Below are 25,563 nucleotides of genomic sequence, written 5' to 3'. Positions count from 1 at the left end.
CTGCCCTTGGCTACCACTAGCAGTAGTATCCGAGTAGCCAACATTACAGAACACATTAGGAGAGCAGGGAGAATAGCGGAGGCCGGCATACGTTTAAAGATAGAATCCTCCATCGATCAAGGCAGGAACGGACAGCACATGGCTATGGCGTGTATGTATGTATGTATGCTCTTCCGATTAATGCTGAAGCAATTATGGTGAAAAGGTATCGATCGTACTAGCAGGAAAAAGCAGAAGTTGTCCTTCACAAAGGAAAAAATGTTTAGGTTCGAGATCGGGGGACAAAGTTTCTAAAGTAAACATAAAACACGTTTATGGACCGTAAGCAAATAAATATAATAGCGTTTCACGCAACGCGTCTAACAGTTAATAAATTAACAACGTTAGGAAATAGTCTAGTGGCGAAATAAGAGGTAATGATTTCCGTCATTAGAAAGCTAGTGTGAAACTAATCAGGTCGCTATTAGATTAGCAGAATTCTTTGATTCATTAACATTTCTTCACTTCAGAGATCCAGCGCGCAGGATACGCTTGATCATCATGGTTCTAACATATAGGCCTTCACAGCTTTAATTACACCGTGATGCATTGTTTTCATCTGTTACCCATGGCAAATTCTTATAATAACTATTGAAAGGTTGGAAAACATTATGAAGTCTAGCTAGAGCAGGAAGAAGGCTTCAAACAAGAGCACGTGTCGATCCTGCTCAAAGGCTCCAGTGCCGCCGTATCGAATTTACATATAACAATAGGTTCCACGATTGTTTTTACTACTCCTTTTTATGTCACTGACTCTGTCTTCTGCGAAACTGCGTCGAGTTTTATCGAGTATCGTCCTCCGATCGATCGAATTGGCCCGGCTTATAGCTTGTTTGGGGGGAAGGGGGTTCGCTCCCGGATTTCATAAGGGTTTTTTATGAGCCGGCAACCATTTTGTTTTTATTTTATTATTCGTTCTAAATTCGTCGTCCTGAACGTGGTATTGGGCCCTGTATTACAATATTCGTTCTTTTCTATATTTTACTTTTTGCAGTGTCTGCTGTCCTTCGTCGCTGTCGTAACGTGGATTCGCGTTTGTATTACAATGTTCCGTCGTGCCGCTGTCAAGCTCATCAGCACGATTTCGTTGACGTTTAAGCAAATGCATGTAGCGGGGTCGTCGCCGTCTGCCTCTGGCCGACAAAAGAAGCTGGCTTCGCCCACGTCGTACCTATAACGTGTGCAACCATTGTTTTCGACGCATGCGCCAGACGAATGAGATATGTGTCCGTGTTGTATGTGAATGTGTCTGGGAAGACGGATCAGGCGGCGGCTAAAAGAAAAAAGCTTTTGAGGCCTTTGTTGTTAACAGAAAATATGTATTATGTTGATTCATCACGGGTTGGGGTTATTGCTGATGCCGAACCTACCGCATAAAAGGCGCAAGTTTTCTAAGACAATGTACTGCAATTGCGCTATTTTCTTTGATGTACGTATAAAACGTATCATATCTCGAACGGATCGAAAATTATGCGATTGGAAATCGCTAGCCTTTATTTAAGGCTTTAACGAAGTTGTTCGCATGAGATTATTTTTTACCCTTTAAAGGACTTTGTGTTTAACTTTTTTCGTTTTGTTTCTTCAAATAATATCCACTTCGACGATGCATCAACAACTTCATAAAGGCATAGACAAGCAAAGTGACAAAGATATCCGTCGGGTTCATGGTAATATGCAACACTCTGGCGCAATAAGGACGAATCGGTCTGGAAGTTGATTTCTGAGGCACTGCTTCCAGTGAGGTCACTGCCCACTATCCAGGATGGTTTGAAGGTAAGATGGTGATTAGTGCGGCAATGGCGACAAAAACATTGTTTTTGTGTGGTTCTTCGGGGTCTATATGCACACATACATCACCCCTAGCGAATATTTAAATGGAAACTATAACTTAATAGTCTAATAGATCAAATTCACAGTTGACTATGTATCTTCTCATTAGCACAGCTGCATCTTTTAGCACATCTATCTCTACTGTTTAGCGGGTCGATGAGTTCATGTATCTGCGCGACAGGCTCCTAAGTAAAATCACTTGAAAGGGCAGTTGCTCGGTAGCGTCAGAATAGCACTTGGTTCGTGATCGTCTAACAACGCTGGTAGCCTAGTAGAAAAAATTAGTCACAATCAAGCCTCTTTCTTTTCTGACGGAAGTCCAAATTCTATTGTACTATACAACAAGTCGGTTAAGGCTACTTCTTTCTCCGCAAACTTGGGATGGCGTGCAATTGTTTCAGGACTCGAACGACTTGCAGAATTGTGCGGTCGACAGCGTATGGCCGCGTCACAGCCTCGTGCTGATTTACGATCTCGATCCGGGTCGAGCTCACGTACAACAAGCTTCTTCGCAACCTTTATTGCTGGCATTTAGCAAAGCATTTCTTCCTACATACTAGGGGTCGCTCACTCGGTACATCAGGCTACTGCTTTCAACGGCTACGAAGTCACAAGGAACAGCCAGCAATTCCACAACTTGATGAGGTAGGATAATAATATAAAAAGATTGAATAATTCACGTATATATAATCAAAGGACTTCTCTATAATGGGTCCTCAGAAAAGGTTGATTGGCATGGCCAAAAAGCTGAAAAGTAAACGCTTCCATACAACTACATCATAACTGTTCAATTCATTTATAATCATCGTGATGCTGCTGGTGATGACGGTGGGAATAGCGAAGTTCCGTGCAGTCATAGCTTGTTAATCAGGTTTCTGATGGTCGCTGTTCCTTAGATGGATAACTTTTGTTTGATAATTTTTTTTTTTTCCACCTAAAACGTCGTTGTTATTTACGAGCTTCAGTAACTCGATTATTGCCACCTAAACTATCACGCGAACACGAGCTACTATCAAAGATTGTTAGTCTCTTGAATAAATTTCTATTCGGGTTAGCAACTTTTTGTGTACTGTGCTAAAAAGCCCTGTCCAAACGCAAACAATCCGGTCGAATTTTGTTAGGCTTTTCGATTTCCTTTCTGAAATTCTAATACACTTCTCTCGTTCCCGTCACTTATTCTGTGGCTAGTTAGAGGCATTGTTTATCTAACACTAGATATCTATGATTATCTATAAAAATATTTCAAATGAAACAAATTCCATGGTAAGCCTTATCAGTTCGAACTTTCCTCGGTCATTCACAGCTGTCATTTCATTGTCTACAAGCCTTAGCAATACTTTCAGTATAACACCGGTCTATGGATTACCCCACACATCCGATTTTGCTTAAATTGTTCTACAGTAGGCTAGATAAGATCCGACTGTCCACTAGCTAACGATCGAAAAATGTTCAGAAGCCCACTGCACCCAAGTGGTTACTGCACGATCGTGTAACAACGCGGTCATGCATCCCGATATTGAGCTTGTTTAATCCCAGAACCCCTCTGAACATTCAGACAACATCAAACGGACGTCTGGCTCGACTGCTGCTAGCGCGATCGAAATCGTGTCGCGAAAAGCATTTGGCTCATAGGCAGGAAACGGGTTTCGGGCTTTCCTCGTTCTTTCTATTCCGAGACAATTCACCTCTTACGCCTCTGACTAGCGAGTAATATACAGAATTTGGAGGTTTAATATTGACTTTGGCATTTCCTCCGGAGAACCATTGTTCTCGACTATCTGCTTCACCAGAGCAGACCTTTCCTTTTCTTGCTACGTCAAAAGCTGCCTACAGCTGTATAGTGTTTACCTGCGACGTATCTAGATATTTAGGGTAGATATGAGGAAGAGTAAATTCTACTCAATCCAATTGATACGTTGCTTTTATATATATATATATATATATGTACATATATTTTATGTGAATAAGTTCTTGGAATCACTTACCCTTAATTATAGCATCAAGGACTTGTCACCACTAGAAGTAGTGAGCCTTCGTGCTAAACTTTTCCCAATAGAGTTATGAAACGGCATGGCAATTATACAAGCAGCTATTATTAACCTTAATAATAATACTTCATCTTCCTTATTTCTCTTCTATTCCTTATTTTCTAATCACTTGAACCAGCTTGGCAACATGTTTGTTAGTTATAATTACCATAGCAACACATTCAGACATGCGCACCAGCCACCCTGCTTCAAAATGGGCGTCGAAGACAAAACTTTAGCAGCGATTTATGGCCTCCGGCAAGCCGAGGCCTAGCCATTCAAGTTACTGTATCGACGTATGTATCTATTATTATTTGGTGTTAAGTTGTATTTCGATGCGCCTTCGATGCCCCCCCCCCCCCCCATACCTTGACTTATACGCAAGAGAAATGATTTTACCGATTCATTCAAATATAATCGGAGCAAATAGCAATACATCATAGCCTACTTATGGCCTAATACAATGTATTATATAATGCATTGTATTATATTATCTATTGTATACGTAGTACCGTTGTATGGTAGCGGTGGAGCTAGTTAATGAGGATTCTATGCGTGCCATCGACAACTGTGTACCTGTTGCAAGGGCTCAAACAAAATCCTGTAAATTACCTCACGGGTAATTTTTTAACGCCAACATATAGTTGGCAGATATACGGCATATATATGGCAGATATATATATAGAGAGATACGAACTTTACAATATCTCGTAGAGGTAGCGCAGTGTATTTTTGATACCTATAAGACAACTATTTTACAACACTAATTTAAAGTGAAGATCAACAGGCATGTTTTATACATTATTCAATGGATAACAACTGAATCGCCTATCTCGTATTGTCGTCGCATGCTTATTAGTAAACTCAGATAGAAACACTTACTTTTAATTACTGTAGAATTACAAATAGTTTCTACCCTCAAGAGGTAAAATCTGTGAAACTATGGATGATAATTAACAGACAGATATCTTTATATAAACGGAAAACCCTTACACAGCTTTCCTTTAGCTCGCCCAAACACAGCGACTGGCTTGGACAAGAGTATAGGACGCGCAGATAATATGAACCTGTTTTCTTTAATGAGTATAGCCCAAAGGCTAGAGTTTTCATCTATTGGAATAGCCGAGTTCCAACTTATACCCATAACAATTACGGTTACCTATTTACACCCGTAGGCGTTTATGTCAATGCACGCTTTTACCCTAGAAATCCTTTCAGCTCCTTGTCCTATGTCCTTTTTTTGAAATGTAGCCTTTGTTGGTCTGGCTGATCTACCTTTCATATGTGACCGCTCATTTCGTGTTCGGATCAGTTCGATCAGCTTTACCCTCGGTCGACCTCATCGGCCGGTGCACAAATGGTGCAACAAAACCTACGACGTTCGCTCGATCCTGTTTATACGGCTGGTATGAATATTTATTTCATTTTCAGCTCAGAATATGTATTATGGTTTAGTCCATATTGCCCTCTTAATTACTATGGCATACTATTGCCAATTGATCCTTGACGTTTGCCTTAAACCCATGTTTATTTAATCGTCCCATAGTGTCTCGCTTTCAGCCTCTTTCCTGCCAAATCCTTAAACGATCGGACCAACCATGCCGATAAAGTCGCTCGAAGTAACCAGCATATTCGTTCGGACAAAGATGACAACGACGACGATGTGTTCTTCTCCATGTGTTCCAGAAATCCACCGCAGTTCCCGCGACCTAGCTAGACGCGACTATTAAGGCTAGACTGACGTTTAGCAGACGCGCCTTTTGCGTCCTTTCATCACTGTTACTACAGAATTACATCGATACATTGTTTGCGATTTTTAGCAAAAAAACACTGTACTATTCACAGGATGGCATCTCATCTATTACAGCCACTATGAGTAGCTGTGTATTGGCCGTTAAGTCTTTGTGTACGAAATAAGCTATTAAAGCCTAATTGTCCACTATCTCGAATCAGGTCACTACTTTGATTCGATCGTGGCCTTTTTTCGTCTTAGCTAATAGCAGACGCACGTATAATAGGGTATCGACATGGTTTCGAATGCAATTATACCACCGATTTGTTCGTTTTATTATCGTATCGTATCTTGAAAATTGCCTATCGCCTATGATGCCGAAAAGACTTGAGAAGATTGAAGGGCTGGGAGATTATATTCCTACATTCGCCTATATCAACCGCGACCCCGAACTAGTTTCGTCTGCTTGGTAACACGGTTTAGCTCAATCCCTTGGGTTACTAGTCCGCCTAACAACTGCTAAATATCTCTTTCTATTTCCATATTTTTCCGGTGTCAGAAAGAAACTCGATATATTTTACTGCTGATAAATTTCGTAATGATTGCTCCAAAGAATATGGACATGGACACAGACTGCACATATGCAGTGTAAGCCCGATATTACGATGGATAATAGTACTACGATTATTATAGGGTGATTTTTTAAGGAAAAATTTTTTTTGCACGAAATCCGTGCCTCTGTGGCAAGCTATTCCCTATGGTCGCTATCGGTCACCAATTAATCTAGAACCTTTTCCATGTTACCATACATACGGAGCTTTCCGTAGGCAATGTATGGGACTTGATATTAGAAGGTTACTGTTCATTAAAGTGCCGCTACTGCCAGCGACTGCTTGTTGATGGTTATCGCTTGGACGCCGTGAAAGGAATAATTTTATTGCTTAAACCCTCGGACGCAGCCTGGCCAACAGTGGCCGGCAAGCTTTCCGTGGCCCCCACACAAAAGGAAAGTTAATTACTTGGTTACACAATGCCACCCATGCATACATACGCCTAATTGCGCTATGCAGTCATTGAATTAGATATTAACATGGGAAAAAAATACACGCTCCCATAACAAAACAAAGGATAGCTTCCGACCGTTCTTTACTGGTCTGAAACCTTTTGTTTGTACGCATATTCCCATCTTTCGGCTTCCTCCGTTTCTAATTAATTCCTTTCTTATTGGCCGTATTACACAATCCAAGCGTCTCTCCCGGCTTTTGCTCCCTTCCTGCTCCTGGCCTTGTTTTCGAACAACCTTAATTGATTATTCGCGATGTAGTAAGCACAATATAGGCAGACGGCCTAGAATACGACCTTTCAAGGCTATACGAGTGCCTATATAATAAAAAATGATCTGTGAATTCCTGTAGACAAGATGAGCTCAGTTGATAGCCCTAAACATCCGCCGCTGCCAACAATGCCCATCAGACGTCGCTTGGCACAAGTTATTCTTAAGACTTGTACTTATCTACTGAAGAAAATTGTGCCCCAGAAGAAAGCTGTGTCTTGTGGTTGTATTGTTAGCTGCAGTATCGTTAGGTATCGTTGCCAAAGTCTATAATATTCTTTCCTTCATGAAAGAGCAGCGCCCTCGAGTTAGTCAATTCAGCTGTAAAGCTATGTCCCACCTCAGAGCTTTTACAAAGGCAAACGGTACCTTAAAACGCCTAAACTTAAAACGGTTGCTTGATAACAAAAATTAGGCTCTTATTCAAAAAGGTCTGCTTTTTGATGGAGGTATAGTTGTCCGGTAAATAATAACCCGCTTTTGGGCTGCGCTCCTTGCAAAAAAATTTAAAAAAATATTTACGATCAGACGCCTGAAGTAACATAAGATGGTCGCTATGATCTGTACTTGCAGAACACTAAAGCAACATCAGTAACTGATCGAAAGGTGTCAAACAATTGACTTCGCTAATTTTATCGATAGCACTGGAAATTAGAAACAATTTGCGCTGCTTGTTGGTGTTGTTGTCTGGGCACAGACGTCTTACGGCGCGTTAGAACAAAAACAGACTGAAAATATGATATCTGTGACGTATAATACAAACAATCGTCTAATGTGTTAGCGATTTTAGACCTTAAATCTTAGGTTAGGCCGAGTATGAACGTAGTTGAATGAACACCTCCAGCAGCTGACCATTGGCGAGATCGGTGATGGCCGAGGTTTGTGTATTGTCATACCAGCTACTTTCGACTGTGACACGTACTTACTGGTAAACAATCGCACATTCATGACTTCCTCTTCCGCACGTTGGCGACCGTTCTTCCGGTCTCAGACCACGTGCCCAGGTTAATACGAAAACGGAAGTCGAGGTTACATTGTCTTTGAATTCAGAGCAAATACACGACTCAGTGTATAGCATCGGAACAGCCGAGGCGATGGTCTGGCCGTAGTTGTATGACATCTTTAATGTTTGATGTTTAAGCCGTTGTTTTAATGTTGTAAGCCGGCCGGGCCGGCTTTGCCGAAGGTTTGACCCTAGCCAATTGTAAGCAAAACCCTGAGCCTATTTACTGCGAATGCGGCCACTTTCTCTGTACAAATAGGGTCACAGCTGCCAGACGTAATGGCAGAAACGTTGACGATGCAGGCTTACGTACCTTGCATGGCATTGAACTGCACTGGACGATAGATACTAGATTATTGTAGCAACATCGTTTTGTGTATCGCTGCGTTCAGCTAGCCCAGTGAAGCATTGAGCTCTTCCTTCTAGCATTCCTTCATCACTTCATTCATGAAGTGTTGTTTACGAACTGAAAATACTTCTGCTTTTTTCATTTCTGCAGTATTATACAATGTTACCTTGCAGTGTTACAGCTCTTTCTTGTTATTCTATTCACTAATACGCTAAGCAAAGTACAACCCGTAGTGCGGTATGCTTGTGAATGTTTACAAACGTTTTCTATGAACTTTGCCGTGTCTATTTTACTAAATTCAGTAACTGGCATCGTGAAAACTAATCAATATGTTGAATCCAGACACTAATCGACTATCTTTCGTGAGCAATAACATATATTGAAATAGATACATTTACAAGTATCGTGAGATAAGACTGATGGGACAGTAATGTACTTAAAGATAACGATAAGTGTAAGCACTTAGTAGACCACGGTTGAGTCCTTGGATGCTATTGGCTCAAGATTCCCACACGGATTTGTCCGACCGAGTCTCGCGGCTTACCTGAAGTCATAAGCTATCGTAACTGTTAACATAGAACTCCGTCACCTACACATGGGAAGATTCACTTACAGAGACAAGGTCGAAAAGTTTCATGCAACAATCATTGTCGCTTGGCACAAACAGAGGAGGAGGTGAAGTTACCTTAGCATGGAGGTCTTAAGAGGTCGTCCTCTCCAGCTCGTAAATTGTCAGCCAGATCTTTGGTTATATGAAGCCTTGCGCAGCTGTCCAGGGCTTTCCTCGAAACTTTAGCAGGCCAATTTTTCGGCTTCATACCCGGATAAGTTAGTAGTATGGAAAATGTACAGGCGCGTGAACAACGATGCTGTTATAGACTAAGCATTTTATAAAGTAGTTTTGTAATGCAAAGTAAAAAGTTACTGTGTTTTGCCTATTTTGACGATAAACCTTAGATATAATATAGTGGAGAGAAAAAAAAGGGTGCGCTGTCGAATAAAGCTGGGCTTTATTGATTTTAAAGTAAAAACGCGAGAGTGGTTTTCGAAAATCCCTAGAATGCGCTGTGTATTTGCACCTTAAGCTCAAGAGTCTAGAACATCATAAATAAAGTGCGCTTAAAGAAGATAAATTGATAACAATAATAACAACAGGAGAATATCCTAGATCATATGTACTAAGCAGCAATGTTCTAGAAGCCAGTTATTAACTCCTTGAAACTACCAGAGATAAATGAGATCACCCGGAATAACCCGCTTTCGAAACGCGGCTGTCAAAAACAGAAAAGCCGCTACAGATGTGAAGCCCAAAAAGTGTAATTTTTCCCTACGTACACACTATAAATAATGTGCTGTGTCAAAAGCAATCACACGAATAGCTCGCATATGTTAAGCTGCAACAACAAGGAGTGGTGCGGTTTGAAAAAGGAAGGACCTGCTGGCGATTTAATCTTTCTTTCCCTTTTTATGATTGTCTAAAACATGCAGTACCACGTAACGAGATAAACAAAAGAAACCTAGTAATTAATCATGATTGAAATACGCCACGACTCAGTTGCTGCACCTCATGGCTAATAGGCCAGTTTTATCAATTCATCAATATATTACTTCAAATAATATTTATTACACATCAGTCACTTGAAGCCTTTTATTTTTGTTCAGATGCGATCTGGAAATTACACATCCGTCAATTTCTCTGGTTCCTTCTTTTTTATATATGTATACTGCGTTATAACATAATAAGCAAAGTCATAAGCTTCAGCTCACAAAATTCACTTGTCGAGATAGACCAGCCGTATGCATATACGAACTGTTCTCATAGATCATCAATAGCTCTAGCCGAATCGAAAGACGTTCTCAATTTTTCCGTTTTTTATTTGGCCTACTTAGCCGCATGCGTTTATAATGTCAATACCTCGACCTCCGTTGAAAAGAACCGTAACGTCTTGCAACATTTTCGATCCATCTTGAGCCACAAGCGGCAGGACCTGAGGGACACCGGCCTCCGCGTTAAATCCGTTGATAGCTGTGTGCAAGTAGGTCATGTCGACGGACACAGTGATCTCTTATGCCAACTTTTGAGATAGCAGTAGTTCAAGACGTACATTTTCTCCCTTCTGTTTACTCGCCGAGAAGGTTGATCCGCGCTAACACGTAAACAAGCCATTTGGGCAAAGCAACGAAAACAAATTCTTGCTCCATCGGGGCTCACGTCAAATGAGGCCTCTGCAAATCGCTGAGCCATCACCCCTTCCCTTCTTACGACATGCGCCTCCGATACACAACGACGCCGAACACTGACATCACCGATCACATCGCCAAAGATGTCAGACATGTATGCAAATGTTTACGTGCAACTAAAGCATTGCCAGCGACAGAATGACACTGTACTCTTCTGAGTACAAGCCTAAGTTTTCATTGAGGTTTCGTTGAAAGTCCGTGGCCTCATTGTCTCTCTATGGCCAGTTGCCAAAAGGCTTCATGAGGACGATAGTTCATAGCCAACCGAAAGTTAGTCCACTACGATAACTCCCTCGGACCTTAGTACTGCGATCGCACACGCACTCTGATGAACTTATACGTGGGCATTTTTGTCACAGAGAAAGAGGCATCATAGACCGTATTTTAAATATAAGAGGTTCTAGAAGCTAGGCGCACAGATACGCTCATGAGGGCAACCAGGGGCATAACCTCAATGGATCTAAGTATAACAATAATGAGTGGTCTACAAAATACCCGGCAGAAAACCTGGTTGAGAGCTTACTTTCTTACCCTTACCTCACGAAGCTGAACCATTTACAAACCCTGGCACCCCTCGAAAGCACGCGTCCATATGTACAAGACAGAGCTTCCTTACACGGCCAATGACATCGCTTATACAGAGCGACAATGTGTTTCACACTCAGCACCTCTACTCCTTGTAAGCCTTATAAGGGCAAAAGAGGTCGAGAGCCTAGAACAGAGGCAAAGCTTTCTGTAGGACCACTTACCGCACAGTGAAGCTACTTGAGACACCAGCAGAATGCCAAAAGCCCCTCTTCTCACTTACATCTAGGCACATAGACGTTGGATTTATGTCCGTTCATATTTGCAGAATGTAGTGCCTTACACCTACCTTAGGGTACAGATGGTACACGGGATTGGTTAACCCCACAGGATAATGTTAGTTCTGTTTGTTTTTGAAAAACATTTTCGCAGCGAGGGAACGACGCATGTAGCCCACCAAGTATTTATTTTCATCGATTTTAATAGGCCGTGTTATACTGGAACTATTAAAATATCTAAAACATGGTGTAAATAAGCATCTGAGCTGGATGGGCCTGAGCGTTAAGTGCTATTTTATGGTGATATCTAATAGGATTTATGAGGTCGGCTATTCGAAGGGGGTTATACACGTTTGCTCACACATATACAGTAGGGTGTGTAAAGCCAAGCTTAATTCGCACATCATTTTAAGGAACTATCAACGTTCGTATCGGACATAATCGGTACTCAAAAGAACTACTCTCAACAAATAAATCTTAGTAGCCAATGTGTATCTTTGTATGTTCCAAATGCAGCTCCACCATGCTACCACCATCTCTCATCTGGACCGTTATACATAACGGTTCAGATGAGCTATTTCACGAGCCGATAAGGTCTACGGTGTCGCTGATGAGGTAAGAAATTGATATAATCAGATTGACTGCTGCGCCCCTAGGTCGTTTCGACGCTGCGGCGATGTTATATTTCGTTCCGGCCATCTCTTTCGAATATTGCATCTGCTTGCAGTGGAAGAGAGAGAACAAATGCAGTAATCGTAGCCCTGATTTGTGTTTGATCGCATGCCCTTGTCGTTTACGGAAGGATGGGGTTTTTAACGACTGTATTGTCTGTATTGACAGGATTCATGAATCAAGTCACCTCATTTGCAGAAAGAGACAGGTGTTTACGGGAAGATACGAATTGTTTAGCCAATGTGTTCCTGTGAATACTTCTATCCGACGGCTATTTATCGGATGTTGTCTTTTAAACCGACCGCGTAGCCAGCCATGGAAGACAAGAAGATGAAAAAGCAAAGACGTGTTTCGAGCTCTATGCACAATGTATGAGTAGCTTTGTTTTTAACTTAACTTCCGCAACTATACTTCCTATGTGAATATGTTTCCGTAAACACTTTTTCAAGGTATACCCCCATTATCTAGTCTAGCCGGCAGAAATTTTACTCGGCTCGTTTTGAGCTTTTCTAGCGGACCCGTGAAACATCATGGTAACCGTACAAGATTAACTTTAAGCCGCTGGCACTGCTTCGGACGACTGGCTGCTAGCCAGATATAACAGATACGAGCAACCCAATGAATAATCTACTTAACAAGACACTCTACTCGTGTTTTTCGTTGTTATTATATTAGTTATTTGATTGTTCTATTCGTACCTATTCGTTTTTTCAAATACTAGTTTCGTTAAATCTCATGCTCTTGTTCGTTCCATTTTCCTGTTCCAGAGTTCTGTTTTTTTGACATTTAGCGGCCCAGGGACAGTGATATCGATCTCCATTCATCGTCACTGTCGAACTGCAAATGAAGTTGTACTACCTACCTATACAGATACAAGCACAAATACAGCCGCGCCAAACTTAACAACAACAACTCTTCATTCTTCGATTCTCCAATGCAAACTAATATATACCCCAATTGCTTGAGTCCGTTCGCGACAGTTTCTGCATATTGAATGCTAAGTAATTTACTGTTACATTCGTAATGCCCCCAGAGTTATGGCTAGCCCCATCTAGCTTTTGTCAAGAGATTAGGAACAGCAAATTTATAAATTAAAACTACGTCAAATATATCACTACGACAAATGATGTATTAAATATTGAACAGTACACGATAATAATCTAAATATACGACGTATATTTATATAAAGTTGATAAATATTTCCCAATCGAAAAAAAACCATATGGATCTAATGAGAGAACTCACGAGCGAAGGCTGGCAAATACTGTCTTTTGGACATTGTGTGTCGTATCGTAGTATAACTTGGATCGATGTTCTGTCTATCCATGTTCACCTATGAAATGTTGCTATGGTTCCTAACGCCCTTTATTCATCCCTAGTAGACCGTCAGAAGCATGTCCGTATATATAGTTACTCTAAAATTAATATCAGATCCTTTAAAGCAAAATACATTGTAATTACACTGTATACGCTATATGTTCCACATAATTTGGCTTTTTTCTATTCGTCGAAACTTTAACATTCTCTTTTTCTAGCTTTTCTTGTTACCGAATCATAATTACGGCGTTTTGTAGAAGCTGCCGCTCGAAACTTTCCTTTTCAAGGATTTAGAAACCAGAAAACTTTGACTGCTAGCAGCAGAGGACACTATCTAAGATGAAAATATAATACTTATATATCAAACGTATTAGATCTAGTTTTTCCAGATTTGATATTCCTTCTTAAGAGACCTTCTAAAGCACCACCAAAGCAGCGATGCTCACCAATGGATTTACAATTAAAATTATATTAATAATGAACATTTATAACGAAAAAATTCGTCTGTCAGTTTCGTCACTAGGCCTCTTATCGGGCAGCCCTTAGGTAACAAACAGGCATGATCGTTAGTTAACGGGTAAAAACTACATTTGAAACGGCCTAGCGATTATCATTAAATCATAATACAGATGTCGCTAACAGATAACGGATTATCGCCTTTTGAAACAAATTAGCAGGTCGCAAGCAGAACAATTAGACACTGCAGAGCTCCTGGCAAAGTTATCAACTTTTTTTTATTTTCAAAAAATGCCGCCTCTGTCGATCACGATTCGCAGTTGGCTTAATCACATAGTTAGATTCAATTGCACCTGTCGACTATGACCAGTTCCACAATATATAAACACTCATTTAGCTCTTACTTGGGCATTCTTCCTAACGAAGCCATTTTACTTGCAGGATCAGGCGAGACAGATTTATTTCCATGCTCCGTACAATCAGAGTCAGTCTCTTATGGCACGTGTCATCGCAACGGGCCAATTTCCTACCACTACGAAACGGAAACAAGCCCTTTCACTAGCAAATCCCGATGCATCTTAGTCATCTTTCTTCTAATTTCGGCGGAAAATAACATTTGGTACATATTCACACATAGATTCACTAGTTCTGTTGCAGGTATGTGTAAAAACAGTCTAAGGCTGCAAAGCTACAGTCTCTGGTGGGTTATTGATGACCGTAAGTTGGACAAAGCCAACAAAACCAAAGCAAGATATAAGTACTTAATAATAACAAGTTTCATCTCGCAACCCTTATTCGCAACTTAATGTCAATTTAAACATGATGTACGGCATAACGAGCGTGAGCGAAAGTGGTCACTGTCTCGTTTTAGCGGTAAGGATGGATGAGCTACTGGCATAGTTGACAACAGTAATAATTATGATTGCCTGTGGATAATATGAAATGAAACGAGAAATTAAAAAAAAAAAACGTGTAGGAACGTAGATGCTAAAAAATATCACCAACTAAAACTTGCCGACTTGAGAAAAACATTGAAGATACTCTATGGTAGGTAGCAAACCAAAATGGCTGTAAATGCGGCAGCACCGAGCCTGGAAAGTAATAGAAAGACACTTGGTTCTAAATTGGCAAAATCGTCTCAAAGCTCAAATTTATTGCTGGACCTGAATTATTATACCGATGTCCTGGGGGCCATTAAAGCAGGATCAGGCGAACGATCTTTGTATAGCTTACCTGTAACAAAAAAATAGTCAATAGAACTACGCGTTAGATATTTTTGTATTAAACTACAATTATATCTTTCGCGCATTAATCGCCTACCGGACCGCGCTTTCATGGAATTCTTTTTCGTAAGTTCCCTACAAATAATTGCGTTTTAAGTAACACAGATCGCAGGTTTTCTCCTACCCTATATAGCCGACCAAGGCGTGGTTGAACTGGCTTCCGAAGACGATTGTGGGAACGCATTGCGAACCGACAATTTAAAGGTATTTTATTGAAACTGCTGTCATCTCATATTTGACAAACGTAGGAGTATCATTTATACTATCAGATCTAGACATGCCCTTGTGTGACAGCTTTTTATTTTCAAACCTTACCGCAATAGCTGAGTTAAGTGTATGCGTAAGAAATTACCGTTTTTCATATAAATTTCATATCAAAGCACTTGATTCTAACAGGCGTACCGAATATTATGAAGGGGCCTAGCAAGGGACACACGTCAAGAAGCTGAGCATTTCCACGAACTCATCGAAAATGGAACACGAGCCTTTTCGAGCGTTTGTATTCAACGTGCGGACTTTTTTGTTACGCACGAAACCCGTTGACACTAGGCGTCAGGAAATCAGATAGATATTAGGTTGAGTATTGTAGTTTTCGAACAGATAAACGTGCCTGACATCTGTTGCGCACTAAAAAGGTTTTCTCTTCGGAAGTGACTTATTCATCGATTCGTTTGCAAACTTCAGGCTCTGCTTTCAACTGTTTGGCGCTCTAGCGATGCTAAGTTGACCGAAACAACTGGTTATCAAATGAAGCGATGTCCAAGTTGTATATGTATTTTTTTTCTATTAGGGACCTGTAAACGCTTGTCGGGTCGTCAGGGCAGAGTGCGGCGTTACCATGTCATGTAGCAATATCATTGGCCAATTTTCGCCAATCTAAGATCTCTTTCGGTCAACTTCGTGGTCAGATGGGTGAGTTGATCTACGTAACGATCTCCGGTGGTTTTCTTCTAAGATTCGAATATATCATAGCATGAGACACCCTTCTCATTCCACCGTATACAAAAGTGCAGCTTTTTATCATAAACATTTCCTCGCAGTGTCGAATTGGAGCGTCTGACTATTCTCGCTAGCGATTAAAGTTTTGCTAAAAGATTAATCTTTCATCCTTGACAACCATCCTGTAAAGAAATTACTCTTCACTCTCCCATGCAAGCAACAAAGAAGGTATGTTGTGTTTTTATTTGTTATATCTATTGAGTTAACGAGGGTCAACTTTTTTTCCTTTTCTTACTGCATGTGCGATTGATAACAGTCATCTGGATCACTGCTAGCTGCATAGAAAGCCCTCCTCGGACCGATTACACCCCATTTCACTTAAGGAAGGAATGCTTGCAGTTCGTCGTCGTCGTCGTCGTCGTCCTTCGCTTCTTGTAGCCGTTGGGGGTGCCGTTTATCGTTCAAATGGAAATTTCCGTTTCTGAAATGATTGAAGCAAAGTTGGCAATAGTTGGCAAGTACTAAAGCTTCAACTCCGCAAACAATTGCTTCTGTCTCGATAGCACTTTTTCCAGTACGAAAGTAGTAAAGAAGACAATGTCGGATATGCATCTCTTTGAACTCCATGACCGAACGCACCGAATCGCCGATGCAAAATAGCCTTAAACTCAAACGTTTTCCTCTGTCGGACACCGACAATCTTTTTATCCATAGATTTCTATCGATATTTAACTGACAGTAAAATGTTTTTGATATAGCATAACCAAGGTTATCCCAGTTGTCAGAGTGCATCGGGCACTCGAAGTAGTTCCGTGCAAAAGCGCCTAGGTTCACCCTGGCTAAATTTGATAAAATCGATTTATTCCACAAATAAATAATGAAATATCTTAGTTTTTCATTGTGTGTACACCATACTAAATTCCAATACCTGGCAACAGTTGTAAACTTTGGAATGGTAATGTCGCCGATTCGCCGAGATATACTGTTAGGTCATCGAAAGCATCAGAAATAATTAAAAACAAAAAGCATATATGTACAATAAAAATATATATAGATAACTTTTCTGATAAGATCATTTGAAGAAGACTCTACCTTTGCCTCAACCAACTTTCGGAGTAATTGTGCTGTCAAACACTTTTTGGATAATTTCTACCTGAGAATGGTGCAAACGTCGTTTAACAGATCCCACTTAGTTATTTTTTTGGATTGTACTTTTAACATAATTGGACTTTCTCACTATTTTAAGAAATGTAAAATAGACTTCCAAACTCCCAAGCGGTCGTCAGACCTAGTATATAAGTATATGGCGGAACTTGGCAGCAGCTCCTAACTTGCTTCAAGGAGTGATTTGGCCGTACAAGTCATCACGCTTATATATAATGGTGAGCCCTTCATACACGCAGACACAGACCTTTTTCTTCGTCCATCGTGTAATAGATCAACTTTGTTTGTTGGTGGAACTTTGGGATAGACACGTCTGTAACATCAGTTCCATAGGAATCTACTCCCCGCGTTCAGAGATAGCCGAAATGAATAAAAATGAGGGTTTACCCGCTACGTCGCACTGAAGAGTCAGTGTACTCATATAGTCAAATAGCCAACATGATCTATTTTTAAACATGGCGTTGGTACTTGAAGCAGTGAAGTGCTGCCCTTGTCAAAAAGATCACTTCAGAAAAAGTTACTCATGTCCAGCTAACTATCTCATCCAAAATTTTCTCGGCAAGTAACAAGGGACTCTTATTTTGACTAGTTCAAATTGGATTAATCGTTAAACAAGCATGTATATTTTTCTAATGTCGGTTATAAAGAGAGCTAGATGGCCATCTAGATATAGTTCCCGAATAGATTACAAATGTCTGGGTGTTTCGAATGCTTTAGATGAAATATTATCACAGCAAGAATAAATTGGGCACAGACGGTAACTACCTAATATTAAGGTCAGCCCATCTAAACCTGAGTAAACATCTGAATCTGTACACTGTAGGAGACCTCAAATGTTGATCTATAAATAATATGAAGTAATACTATTATTACTGTTATTACTATGTCAATTTATTATATAGTGCATGTATATATAAGCTAGCTCCAGCTTCTGCCGCTCCCGCAGAGACTTTGCTAAGTCGTCGTTGTCTTGCTCAGTCTAATCTAGCTTTTCAGACTGGAAGAGCGTTTACGTAAATAAGTGGACCTGCCTCCGTATTATCAACACCATTGAACTGAAGAAACCATTGCCGTGACAAAATAAATCCGACAGCAGATGCTACAATATAGCACAACGGCGTTGCAAAGGCACCATGCCAAAAGCCCACGACCTGTACTCATTGTGGTGGATCATTAACTCGAGTAGCTAGTCATCTCCGTTCCTGTCAAAGGTACCGTCATTACTGAAGGTGCAGCAGGCCAATTTTTATTTAAGTTAATTATATGTGTTAGCTTACGATACCGGACAAACGCGTTAGCTGGTGGGTCTTGAACCAATGCTAGTTTTTCAGCGCCTTATCCTTTTCTGAGCTATGGCTTGCGCTTTCGTAGCGCTATTTTTATCTCCCCGGCAATGTTCTATTGCTTCAGTAGTTGAACAAAACAATCTGTTTTTTTTTTTTGTTTATAAGTGCGATTATTTTAAATTGAGTATTCAGAGAACGTTTTGAGCCTTTTTGGCTTTAACCACCTTTGAAACTAGCGTAGATCAGAACGCTGAACTTATGAAACGAAACAGCTGGCCTTTACGCTCACTATTAAACCGACTCCGGTTTTAAATCCGAAGGGCCTACCACTGTACCCATACTCGTACGGCAAGATAATCATGCATGCGACCGTGATGCTAGAGCCCTATGGCACCGCCCATGGACCGAGTAACGTTAAGTGGCGGTAGAAAAACGACGACAAATGCGGCTCAGACTTTAGGCTCATTGTTATAGAATGCTATATGTGCTGTCTGCCGAATAGGACAAATCATAATATAATCAAAAATAGATAACTGTCGGAACAAATCATTACCTAATCTGAATATATCATTCGACCATACGAATCATTCATCTTCGTTGGATCGTCTTCGGAGGCATTTTATCTCTCCCTCGCTTTCGCTTTCGTTCTCTTTATGTCCCTAACCAGACTCGGCTCTGACCTCGAGGAATAAAACCTCTGAACTGTACCTTTGAATTCATTTATAGGACGAGAACCTACCTACGCCTGCCAGATTACGCTCACCCTCGATCTGCGCTCTAGTATTCTGATCACGTGCAGATGCTTCTGTCTTTGGAGAAAGGTTAGAGCTGCGGGTTGCAACTGTCTGTCATATGCAATATATACTGGGACCGCGTTTTTAACCGGAGCACCAGGTCACACCTTTGTTTGTTCGTTTAGATCGTAAATCGGTGCAATAACAAAATGGAAAAATGTATCGCTGATTCTCTAAGACAACTTTGGCTAGGTGTAGTATCGAAGCAAGGTATAATTCTAAGAAAATAGAGGTAAGCGACAGTAACAGGAGAGGAAGCTTTAGGTATTTAAGGAAAAAATACGTTTGCTTTAAAAGTAGTGCACGATTGTCACAGTGCGATCAGTCTGATAGGCGAATGTCTGCAATACGTTGTTTAAAGTGGTTCTATATCCGTACTTATCCGTAAAAACGTTAGTTGTGCCGTAAGTCTTGCTATAAACAAAGCATCAAGTAGATTCAAAACAGTTAACGCCTGTTTTTGAACGTTTCACTTAAAAACGATGATTGGATCGTTTTTTATCCCCGTATCGATAGTACATCTCTGGCAAATTGCTCCCTGTTCGTTTCCATAAAAGCTATCGCGTATTCTCAGAGAGTGCTATCTGCGAGTCTCATTTTGTCTACGTGTAATGAGTCTTTTCAATAAAGTGCAACCGTACTTCACGATTCTTCAAAAATACCTGCTACGAACTCACGCAAGCTTGTCTTATTTACGAAACGGTGATTCGGTCCCTGTATGTTGAAATTGGCTTTAGTTTCATTCAAAATTGATAAATGGATTCAATCTAATAGGTTGTGTCAACCGACAGGCCTTTCGTTTCAATAAAACAGAGTTCTCGCTTTTATACAGTGCTTATTTGTCATCTGAGGATATTTTGCGGAACACCTCAATTAATTAGTTCCGTAACAGCTTTAAAGGAAGCATTTGGTTTTGGTTGCTATTGATCGACTTGTGGTGGAGGTTTGTGATTTACTAGGAAGCACCTTAGAAATTGGTGCCCTGTCTATTCAAATCTGTTCTTAGGAAAGACGCTGATTTCTCAAATGAACTTGCTCCCATTTAATAATAATAAACCGATGGTAACTTAGTCCGGAACCACATATGCACACTTTTCAGAAAAGGGTTAACGCTGACCTAGGCAGGAAGGCCACAGCTCAGTCGCTGCATGAAGAATCGTTGTAATGTGTATTGGCGATATAAAGTAAGTCTGACACGAGAATATGCATTTTTTCTTTCGTTTTATCAGAGCTTATAATTAAGCGCGAGCCTATTAGATGAGTTTTTTTTTTTATACTATTTTATATTGTTGAAAGTACCTTTAGAATATTACGCATACAGTTTCGGCGAGTAGTTTAAACTTGTACGAAATTTATGAATATTGTGACTTTGTAACTTAATAAAATAAATATTAATTTGATAATAGGTCAGTTTTATAAGAAGGGCCTGTAAATTCGTAAATCCTATGCTAAATGACAAACTCGTCTACATAAACAGATTTAACAATTTGTCTGCTGAGTTCGTCCTAGTTCTCGAGGCTTTTATCTATATGAGTAAACACTTAATAGAAATATGCACCACGATAATTTCGCTATCAATCAAAAATAATCCAAGAAGCACATTTTAGCGAAGAATTATATACAAATTCTTCATATATATTATCTAGTCATGCGGCGCCTTCTGCTATCTCTATTGTTATAGCGTAGATGTGGAATTTCCTACAAATTTGATCCACTACCGGTGCCTTCAACTGGATCTGTTACTCTGCTTCCTGAAGACTCCTAGTTGAGCCTGTATTGGATTTCAGGACCCACAATAGCCCCTATCGTGTGCCTCGCGGCACGAAATCTTCAATTGCGCCGCAGTGGAGCGTGGAAAGTGGTCTGCACGACTCGCGCCCAAGTTGCAGTTGCCGTCATCATTACGGATCAACGGATACCAATAATCTCTCTCCGCATGGATATTCGCCCCGAGCACCCTTTTAGCGTACATTTATTATTTTAAATATACAGAACAAAAGATGTAATAAAATTTACAGTTCCGGGTAGTGTGGTTTCCTCAATGAATTGTTACGAGTAATAAATTACACCCACGTCCATCTATCAATGGACATTTTAGGTCATAAACTAACTAAATATGCAAGCGAATCCCTTTGAGGAAGCAGTAAGGCTTCCTCAAAAGGACTCTAGTCTCGTCATGAAGATTCTTTAACTTTATTGTCCGCGGACAGGGCTTTACATTAATGAATTTCGTTATCAGATTAATTGCATCCTATTACGCGTGTGTGAGTTGTATGACACTTAAGCAGTACCATACAGTAGTAGAACTATTTAATATTAATTATTTGTGACCTAGGAACATCGACGGTCCCTATCGATTGCCTAATCTGGGGTAATAAAGGTAGCAGAACTTCATTGCAATTGGCTGTTTCAACTGCCGATTAAGACGGGGCTGCTTCCCATAGAAAAGTTTTTCACATACACAGTCCGTTGGTACTTTTGCCTCTTTAGGCAAGGAACGCTATAGGCACCAAAGGAAAACGATTCCCTGATTAAGGCGTAATTAAGAAAAATCTACCGTAACGATGATGATTCACGCACCATTAAGCAAACCATAGCTAGTTCAAAACAGATACTCCATTAGTTTATAACACAACATGCAACTTCACTTGATGGGTAGCGAAAATTAATACACTGTCCTAGACGGAACTTGAAAGGCAAGCCTTGAATTCAAGGCTTGCCTAAATATCATAGGTGGCATATTGTGCACCTAGCTAGAGAGCAGGCGTTAGAACCACGTAAGTTATCTGATAATATCAACAGCCAAACTTATGTATTACTATTTCGCCGATACTACTCTGCTTTGTTGTATATATAACGAGGACTCTTCAACGAATCCGGCAAGAGGTTTAATCATATACATTATACAATAAATTCCCACTGATCCTGATGAAGGCTATTCAGTCATCTCTGTCTGCTCCCATTCTCATGACCAATATCAATGTATCATCTGGATTCTCTACTACTCGTGTGTAGATAATCATTCCAATGTTGTTACACAATAGAGCGTACGAACTTCACCAGTATTTAACGTCAAGCCAGGTGAGGTCGCGCGACCCATTAGGTTAGAACGACAATCGAAACGATTTTCGTTTTACCGGATACTAAACGTTCCGCGCCAAAACCTTTGGAAGTACCATAAGTATTAACAATGAGGACTTTGATGTTGCATTTTGAAGCCGTATCAATATACCAGCGCTAGTCGCACCAGGACGCAGCCTCTTCGCCACGACCCCTTCTGGCCACCGCCGTCACCTCCGTCTTTCTGCCATCGCACATCTCTCTTAGGCATGTGGCAACCAACAACAACAAAATCACTACGGCTGTTTGCTTGCCAACACCCGTTTGATGAGGAGTTTCCGAAAACGAGCACTTTATCTAGTCACTCATACCTTTGATACGGATCGAGTCAAAAACTAATAGCCAGAAACACAGGAAAGCAGCGCAAGAAGAGAGAGCTCACATAGACTAGGTATATTCGACGAGCTGTTGCTGACGAAGCAATAGTGACATCTGGGAGCAATAGCGACAGCCCAACTTTAGGCGTCTTAAAAGATTCGAATGGGGATCGAGAAGCTGAATTCAACGGACAGATGGTCACTCTGATCGTTCCGCTATCGAATAGCAGTGGAATATTCCGTGGTCCGCGACGCGATGCGTTCTCTATTCCATCGAACGACAACGGGTAATATTGAACGAAGAAACAAACTACTTAAGCGACGCGAGTTCTGCAACTTAAAAGGATTAAAAGAAAGTCACGAATACCAATCCATTTTTCTTTGTCTAGGTACCCTTTTAGACGCTGACGTATATTTGTAATGTTTCCTGTTGTCTACTGTATACGTTGGGGAAAAAGATGACACTGCATTCATTGCATTCTCTACAGATGCGAGCCGATCAGCTCTTGAATAACAACTGAGAGTGCTCGGAGGGAGAAACAGTTTCTGTACGTAAACATAATTAGCAACAGATGGCTACCTAACGTAGGTTCTAGGACTTGCTCAATTGTGTTGTACTGCTTGACAGAAATGCGCGACCGGCACCTCCAGAAGTACGTTGGCCTGCTTGAAGAGGGAGAAAGTAAGCGGTGTAGACATCGAGAGCGGTCTCTCCTCTTGCAATTATGTCCCTTTGTTAAACCAATTGTAATAGGCTCACAATAGGCGTCTTGTTTTTTTGTAACGCCTTTTGCGGTGTATGACGAGTGCATGGTTAATAAGTAAACATTTGAATAAAAAAATTTCGTTTCATACTTTTAAGGAATACTTAAGTGGGCCTAATATTGTGCCGAATGTTCGTGTTAATGTTATTGCTGTTCAAAAATCTAATGGTTATCTACTTAGTTGTATTGAGAGTAAGGTTTTTCAGAATAATGTTTTAACTGGTTTTCATGGAAAATATGTTCTTCTGTATATACATATATAGAAAAATACTTCTGTATATATATATAGAATGGTTTTTTTATATGTTTGCATCATATTTGCAATCATGATACATCTGTCACGACGCCAACAGTGATCTGACGTGCGTCGAGAGGTAGCACTCACTTGATTCTAAGAAAGGTTCTCCACCTCTGCGAACTTGGCTTGCCCCTAGAAATGCGGGCGAAACCATTAAGTTATTTACTGTAAAATAAGAACGACGGCAGTTTTAAGGTTATATAACTGTCAATTGTGTCATTTTAATTATAAAAATATAGGCTGTCCCATAGATTCGAACAGCATATGTAGCTCATAAGTGAATATACATGTAATTTTAAAATAACTATCTGTCCTTCCGTTGGTTTGCAACATGTGGCGTTTAAACGTGTTCAGCTCCTTTTTGAAATTTTTAGCACAAGTTTTTCGGACCATTATGTATATAGGCGCATTACCTAATGGGAGCCTAGGCGATAGGACTTGCATTGATGACAAAGTTAAGATACTTCATCAAGATCTACTTTGGATTAAGTCAATTTGAATTAGGCGTTCGGCAGACTGCCCATTAAAGTGGCTAGATTCAGCTATTGCAATCAGGATGTGGCAAAGGTCTGCACCTCACGTCAGAGCCGCGCTAAACTCATATGTAATTTCTTAGCTTGACAGAACAAGCTATATGGTTACATTTAATCTTCGACCCGTAAGCGGCAAATGGGGCGCACTACTGATGGTAGGCATTTTCAATGCCCATGTTAGAGTTGAAACATTCCCAGTCAACCACCAACGACATAATCGTTAAAGCTGAAGCCAGTTATTATAAATATATTCGTCCGTGATCTATTCTGAATCTACTTTCTTTAACCACGCATATCCAGCCATCGGTTAGACTCGAATTAAAGACCTTCAGGTTCTAAATTCTCGAATTGACCTGATCTCCTATAGTGTCCTGTAAACCTGTAACATACGTCATGATACACGAATTATTCAGACGCGTTATTTTATTTGTATACTAAATGTAAACAGAAATCTATGAACCAATGTTCCTCTCAAACCATCAAAACATGCATGTGTGGCAGTGTTAAAATCGTTCTAATCGTAATTTAGTCCCTGTTTTTGTTGCCGCCATGTCGTTTCCGCTTCTTTACCTAGTTTTCTTGCCATTTCCCATCGTGCTCTTGTGTTCCTTGCTGTCTCTCCGGTCACAGATGTCATTTTTGCGTTTCTAGGATATATACTGTGTTTCAGCAGTTCTTTCTTCACTACCTTACAGTTCAAGACAAAACAGTCCCATAATTGTTTTGCTTCTTATGGAGACTCCTTCTGGGTTGATATATTTTTTCTGTTAATATATAGTGTCCCCTTTTCTTGCTTCTGCCACCGAGCTTTGTGATTCTTTAACCATAGATAGTGTCGTCATTATAAGGTATGCTAGAAATCTTAAAGAGCAGACCACGCATGCCAGCTCTCGATGCGTCGCCATATATCGATGCACAGTTGTTGTGGCATAGCTACAAAATTGAAGTCGAAAGACACCGACAAGTTTGGCGCTGGAAACTGGTTGCCCTCGTAAGTTCCCGTCTATTACAGTCGCGTTCGGCCAAGTCGCCTACCCCTTTGTGGAACTCCGAACTTTGCGCGCCTGATATGTTAACGACGACGTTGGAATAAAGAAGGTTTAAGAAAATTTGTTTTGTCAATGCATTTATTTAGTTCTGCGAAGAGGGACTAAAAAACAACAGCGGACCGTGCGAGATAGTGTCGAATCTTGTTGTCTAGGTTCGGTGTATAGCCGTCATCCAGTCGGCTGCCAACGTTATCTAGCCAAACTTTGAGCAACG

The 25,563-nt window shown here is 40.5% G+C and overlaps 2 long non-coding RNA genes across 3 annotated transcripts in view; one reads left to right on the top strand and one right to left on the bottom strand.

Annotated features, from left to right (window-relative positions):
• LOC147755789 (uncharacterized) overlaps positions 1-25,563 on the bottom strand; it is a 136,544-nt gene that overhangs the window by 54,680 nt on the left and 56,301 nt on the right. The gene's annotated exons all lie outside the window — the stretch shown is intronic.
• On the top strand, positions 18,099-21,360 carry LOC147755791 (uncharacterized). Of its 2 annotated transcripts, none has more exons than XR_015327294.1 (4): positions 18,099-18,399; positions 19,201-19,295; positions 20,368-20,452; positions 21,056-21,360. It is a non-coding gene; the product is annotated as an uncharacterized LOC147755791 (long non-coding RNA). The 2 variants fall into 2 exon arrangements; XR_015327293.1 differs by having other exon boundaries at positions 21,026-21,360.

This window comes from Varroa destructor, unplaced genomic scaffold (assembly GCF_002443255.2).
Source record: "Varroa destructor unplaced genomic scaffold, Vdes_3.0 BEIS01000004.1, whole genome shotgun sequence".
Lineage (NCBI taxonomy): Eukaryota > Metazoa > Arthropoda > Arachnida > Mesostigmata > Varroidae > Varroa > Varroa destructor.
Note: the sequence above shows the minus strand (reverse complement) of the source record. Positions and strands in the feature narration are given on the sequence as shown.